Here is a 7,128-nt window from a genome sequence, read left to right on the forward strand (position 1 = left end):
GCACCCAGCTGCAGCACTGCCTCCAACTGAAAAATAATTAATATCTTATGAGATTCCAACAAACATGTTGCTACCATCACTGAGACACAAAATGCCAGCATTCATTCAGCTATGTGTTCTTCAGCGAGACAGCATACAAGACAGTGCAGTGAGTCAGTCATTGTTTGCAGCGCTATAGTAGTGCGTTTTCTTGAGGGGGGGGGGTCACAGGTGACAGTCCCACGGCACCTTAAATGCATGAGTAATGCAGTTTACTGTGGTGCGGGCACCAGCACTAAGAGGCTTTAGCCTAAACCCCAATGCTTGGTACTTGCCAGGGCTGTTTATGATGATGCTGTCTTAAATTCCCTAAAACACTATGGATTACGAATGCTAACTGATATGCAGTTTGCTACAATTTCCAGGAAAACAATTACATTCAGAAAATATTTGCCCTAAACAATAAAGAATTGGAACCCTTCCTAAGAATGTGCAGAAAAGTACAGTGAACAACCAGCTTTTAGAAAATACTTATGGGTACGTTTAAGCCTTCCTAATATAGCTGATTTTTTTTTATTAGAAAAGGAAACCATACCTGCCTTTGCTCTAACAATAACATGGCCATATTGAAAAGGAGCACTAAGGGCTCGATTACGAGTTTAGGTGTAATTTGCCCCCTAACAAATAACGATACCTCGGGGTACATTATTTATTTATTGTGTGATAAATAACACCTGTTGCGAAAGCAGGGAAAAACATGCAGATTGTTTGTGTTTAACACACCAAAATCCACATGGTACAATAAATACGTATAATTGCCCATGTTAAACTTAGCCGGGTTTGACCTGCCTGAAATTTAAGGAACGTTCATCAGTTATTTAAGGCATCCAATAATTATCATGAGTTAAATAAAACAAAACTCTTAATTTCCACTCATGCTTAAATAGGGTTTTACGGAATTAACTGACCCACTCATAATCATGCCCTTAAGAGAAGCGGAAAACAAAGTACACATGTAACGCAGCAGCTAAAGCTTTTTGCATAATTCTCACAAAACGCTATTTTATATTATTTTACAACGATAAAGGAAAACAGTACGCTGGTTTCAAAATAATAGTTTCCACGCAATTCTATGTCAGGGCCGGAGGCTTCGGATTATGCTTCTCTTAACTTTACTGACAAACACAGCAGCCAATAAACAAATATTTTTTAAAAGCTACAAATCCCATGAGCCTTAGCCCACCAATCATGGCACGATACTGTCCATAAATAGCATGAACTCTATAGTCCTTCCTCTTTCTTTGCTGCTCCAGCAGCCAGTTAAGTCACGCGCGAAACGCTCGAATGTTTTGTTTTTATATAGTATAATTGAAGTAAAACCAGCGCGCTTAGCAATATCTTGCTCTCGTTTTTCTTAACGATCCGGAGCTTAACTCCGCTCTAGTACCATGTGTGAATGTATTTCAAAGAGTTAATATTCGTTAGCGCGACTGCCAGGAATTACTAAGTTTTATTGTTTCAGGAATTCCGGAGCTTCGACTCAACGTACTTAATCTCCCCTTGTCATTAAAATCCCCACCGGTGTGGAGCGGGAGCAGGCCGTAAGAACGAGCGCTCACTCGTTCAGAGGACGCAGTCCTCTTTCGATGCTCATGCGTGCGCACGCGCATTGAGCCGATCAGAGGTTTTCCGACCGGCTTCTTGCGGCGTGTGTTCGCGAGTGGCAACTCTCCAAGAAATCGGCCTCAGAGCGCCCGTAGGGGCTGAAATAATACTAATAGAGCCTAGCTCAGGGGGCACACTAGATTTTCTACAAGTGCTATTATAAAGTAGAATTTTTGCAGGTGGCTCCCTCCACTTTAAGACCTTTTACCGGATAAAAATCAAAAAATGTACACCTGCTCAGGGTTTTTTTGCCCCCCCCCTGCCAACTCCTCCTACCAGAAACATACATACATATACTAAGATGGCGTACTACGCCAATGAGGAAGAGCAGTATGACGAACTGCAAGAAGCACCCTCAGAACACCATATGGAGGAAAGACTGGTGGAAGCACTTGGTTACCATGTGCAAGATTCCGTGAATTGGGCGCTAATTCAAGCCCTCAAACCATTTACCCAGCCTCTATCTAACTTCGCTAGAAGATAATTTTTGGGCGAAAGTAGTCAACAACCTCGCCTGCAAACCGGGGACTCCGGTGAAGTGTTGGGTCTTAAACTGCAACGCTCAAGTGGCACCTCTTCTGCAGAGATTTTGTCACAAATGGCAACCTCAGTGTTGCGTGACCATGCGTATGGAGGACTTTTGCCTCCTCAAACTTCGCCTTCCAACCCTTTGCAATCATCTTCCCAGTCCAGTTATCACGACCCTTCTTCCTCAAAATCGGATTCAGATGAATCACAGGCTGACCCTCAACCGCGCAAAAAGCAGCGCAAGACGAAGCATAACGCACCCAAAGAGGACATCCCTCAAGGCAAGAACCTCTTATTCTCCCCAGAGGATATCATCCACCCTCGCTCTACTGAGTGGGTCCCTCACCAAGAGGTAGCGAACTACTTCCAAGACAGACTGCGCAGAAGCTTTGAGAAAGAGGTGCGCAACACTCTTAGATCAGAGTGCCCCCGCCCCTCCCTCCTAGGCAAGGTGGCAGACACGCCAGAACTGGACCCTAATATGGCATCCTTCCTCCGGAAATTCGCCAAGGACCCAAAAAAGGGTCTAGACCGTGCCTGGAAAGTTTGCCAGGACAAATTATTAGACATGTCCGGTCCGCTTATGAAAATACTGGATTTAGCCATAGAATCCAAAGAAACCGAAACCCCTTTGGATACGGAAGCAATACTTCAATGGACCCAGAGAGCAATCTGCCTCTTGGGCAATGCAAACTGCGCCATGTCAACGGAGCGCAGACGATCTTTCCTCATTTGCTTGGACCCGAAGCTCGCCGAGTTGGCCACCAACGAAGCCGGATCGGCAGCTAACGGAATGCTCTTCGGAGATAAATTCATTTCCAATTTGAGCAAATACGTAGCTACATTCACAGCCCTTGATAAGGCCCAATCTAACATAAAAAAGGTATTCAATAATGCTCTTTTTATTCGGGCCGGACGCTTCAGGGGTCGAGCGCCAGGCCGAAGATACCCTACCCCCAGATATGCCTCCCAGGGTAACAGAGGAAACTACTCAAACCAAGGCAACTTCTACCCCAATCGCTACAGAGGGCGAGGTAGAAACTCAAGAGGATTTCGTGGAGGTAACTCCATTCAAGACAGCACAAACTCAGGTGAGAATTATTCTTCCCTCAGAAGTCAGATTGGGGGGCAGGATTCAACTGTTTCTCCCGGTTTGGGAATCCATTACTAAGGATCCTTGGGTTCTTCAGACGGTTCAGGGCTTTCAACTAGAGTTTTACGCCCCCCCAAAGCAAGCGAGTCCTCCTATGCCTCTCCTTTTTTCCCTCGCAGATCGCAATTTCATAAAAGAAGAGATTATCTCTCTCGTTCAAAAAGGGGCAGTGGTGGAATCCTCACCTCACCCTCGAGGTTTCGCCAGCACTATCTTCTTGGTACAAAAGAAGGGCGGCGGATCCAGACTGGTCCTAAACCTAAAACATTTCAATTCCTGGATGGTGTACCGCCATTTCAAGATGGAGGGCATCCACCTTCTCAGGGATCTTTTAAGAGACAAAGACTGGATGGTACGGCTAGACCTCAAAGACGCCTATCTCTCAGTCCCAATTTTCGCACCTCACAGACGTTTCCTACAGTTCCAATGGGATTCCCAGTGGTTCGAATTCAAAGTGCTCCCTTTCGGCCTCTCCTCAGCGCCCTGGTGTTTCACCAAACTCCTTCGCCCAGTGGTGCAATACTTAAGAGAACGAGGAGTGCGCCTAATTATTTATCTGGACGATATTCTCATCATGGCCCAGGACAAAGATCTGGTGCTGACTCACCTCAATTGGACAATAATGTTACTCCAGGACCTCGGGTTTGTCCTAAACTCAGAGAAGTCCAGCCTGACCCCTTCACAGAGTATGGATTTTCTGGGGTTTCAGATAGACTCTCTAACATCATTACTAATTCTTCTGATCAACAAACGGAATCTAATCAAGAAAGAGTTGAGGAGAGCACTTGTCTCTCCGACTATATCCTTGAGGACACTAGCCCGACTTGTCGGCCTTTTAGCATCATCTATTCAGGCAATTTTCCTGGGGCCTCTGCATTACAGAGCCCTTCAGAGGTTGAAGATTGGTCACCTTCAGAAAGGCCTTCAGTACTCAGAGTTAGTTCCCCTCTCAGAGGAAGTCAAGACAGAGATATCATGGTGGCTAGACCACATGGATGCATGGAATGGCAGAGCGATTTTTCCCTCCCCTCCAATCCAGATATAGTGATAGAATCGGATGCCAGCCGTTGGGGTTGGGGAGCACGTTGCGGCCAGGTAGAGACAGGAGGCCGTTGGTCCCCGGGGGAACTATCTTACCACATCAACTGCCTGGAACTCCTGGCAGGATCGTTCGCCATCAAATCCTTGGCTCCCCGCCGGGCTCATTGCTGCATTCTCCTGCGGATGGACAATGTCTCCGCAGTGAGATACATCAATCGCCTAGGAGGGACCAGATCTCACCTCCTAGCAGAGATAGCGAAAGAATTCTGGCACTTTTGCCTCAATCAGAGAATTTCGATACTAGCGGAATACATTCCGGGCAGTTTCAATACGACAGCAGACTGGAACTCTCGTTTCCTTCGGGATGGCAGCGATTGGAAGCTCAAACGGAGCATTTTTCAAACACTCCAACTTCGTTGGGGGACATGTCAGATAGATCTATTTGCATCCCGATTGAACAGTCAGGTCCCCTGTTTCTTCAGTTGGAGGCCGGATCCTCAAGCGAAGGGGACGGACGCATTCATGCAGTTATGGCCAAGAGACCTTCTCTATGCCTTTCCCCCCTTTGTGATGATTCCTCGCGTCCTGGCACAAGTGCGTCGCCAACGCTCGGAGATCATTCTAGTGACCCCCTGGTGGAGTGCTCAGCCATGGTGCCCTTCCGCAATGAACCAGTCATGCGACTTTCCGGTGAAGATCCCGTGGTCGATGGATCTTCTGTCAGATCCATCGAACAGTTTTCACCCACTGGTTCTACAGGGACTGTTAATCCTGATGGCCTGGAGACTTTCAGGCGACGATGGCAAGTGCCTGGAGTTTCGGGCTCAGCATTGTTTTTCTTATCCCAATCTTGGGCCCCCTCCACTCAGAAAAGATACGAACAGGCCTGGAAGAAGTGGATACGTTTGTGCGATACAAGGAGTGTGGATCCCCTGGGGTCAGAGATTCATGTCATAGCCAATTTTTTGTCTGAATTGGCCTCCCAAGGTTTGGCTTATAGGACAATTAACAATTGTCGTTCAGCTCTTTCGGCGGGTCATCCCCACATCCAAGGGAAACCGGTAGGCGAACATCCATTGATTTGCAAATTGCTTAGAGGTATCCGTATGGTAAAACCCCCACAACCAAAGTATACCTCCTTGTGGGATGTTAATATTATTTTACGTTTCCTTAGAAACTGGCCGGATAATGACGGTCTATCTCGCAAACAACTATCAGCAAAATTGACTATGCTTTTATGTTTGCTCTCCTGCAGAAGAGTATCAGATGTTAAAGCTCTGGATTTATCAGGTAGAGTATTCACTCCTACTGGAGTATCTTTTTCCATTTCGAGACGTACAAAAACTTCATCCAAATGCATTTCTTATCCATCTTTCCCACATAACAAGAAACTATGTGTTGTTCAGTGTTTGAAGAGTTATGAAGACGTCACACGAGAATTCAGACAGAATGTTTCGGGGCAATTGTTAATTTCCTTACAAAAGCCGTTCAGTCCGGTCACTGCAGCAACCCTAGCCCGATGGGTCAAATGTTTATTAGCCGAATCCGGCATTGACATAAGTGTGTTTGGGGCTCATTCAGTTAGAGGAGCCATGGCCTCCAAAGCCTTTGCGACAGGAGCCAGGCTTGAAGACATCATGGCTGCAGCTGATTGGTCAAACGATTCCACATTTAAGGTTTTCTATCACAAACCCATTGTGGATGTAGTGTCGGAAGTAGTAAATAGACTTAAAAATAGCATAATCCGAAGCCTCCGGTCCTGACATAGAATTTAAAAATTTCTAGCTATTGCGTCAAGAATTTTAGATTCTATTAAGGACACGGAGGCGAGGATTATCCCACCCAATATGTCCATTTATGTCATCAAGGTGATAAATGCTTAATTGTCATTTTTATGTCATTAATATGATTATGATTAATTGTCTTAATTTAAAAATGTGAATTAAGTACCCTCCCATGTCATACTCGATATTAGTGGATTGTTTTTGTTTCACTCAGGAACATCCAACACGACTTCATGAAAAGACTCCAATGAAGCATTGTCAAGGCGATCATCCTCCAACGTCTTGAGTTCATTACAAGGATCTGGAAAGAGTTCGTTATCTAGTTCTGCAAGTTAACGCATGTTTGAACTGTTTTCGCAAAGAAAGAGGAAGGACTATAGAGTTCATGCTATTTATGGACAGTATCGTGCCATGATTGGTGGGCTAAGGCTCATGGGATTTGTAGTTTTTAAAAAATAGTTGTTTATTGGCTGCTGTGTTTGTCAGTAAAGTTAAGAGAAGCATAATCCTCGCCTCCGTGTCCTTAATAGAATCTAAAATTCTTGATGCGATAGCTAGAAATTTTTTAATTCCTCGATGCCTGAGGTGCTGCTCTTAGGGATTCTGAAATACGTGCCCTTTCAGGTGACCCCAGATAGGGTGACCAGATTTTACACACAAAAAAACAGGACAGTGTAGACATAAAAGTAGGACTAAATTCACTTTTATATCTAGCCTGTCCTGTAAAAGAGAGTGCTGCACACACAGTAAGCGCGCGACAGCAAAAGTATTTAAGACTCTAGAAGTGCATGTGAAAGGAGAGCATACCTTTCGTTTCTGATGACAGGTTGACCCGACCTCTGTCCCAAATACCGGGGCATTTATTTCAAATTAACAAAAGCATTCGCAGGTTGACCCGAACTTTGCCGCAAAAACCGGGACATTTATTTAAAATGAACAAAAGTGTCGGGACACCGAGACAGTCCCCTGAAAACCGGG

This window comes from Pleurodeles waltl, chromosome 7, assembly GCF_031143425.1.
Source record: "Pleurodeles waltl isolate 20211129_DDA chromosome 7, aPleWal1.hap1.20221129, whole genome shotgun sequence".
Taxonomy (NCBI): Eukaryota; Metazoa; Chordata; class Amphibia; order Caudata; family Salamandridae; genus Pleurodeles; species Pleurodeles waltl.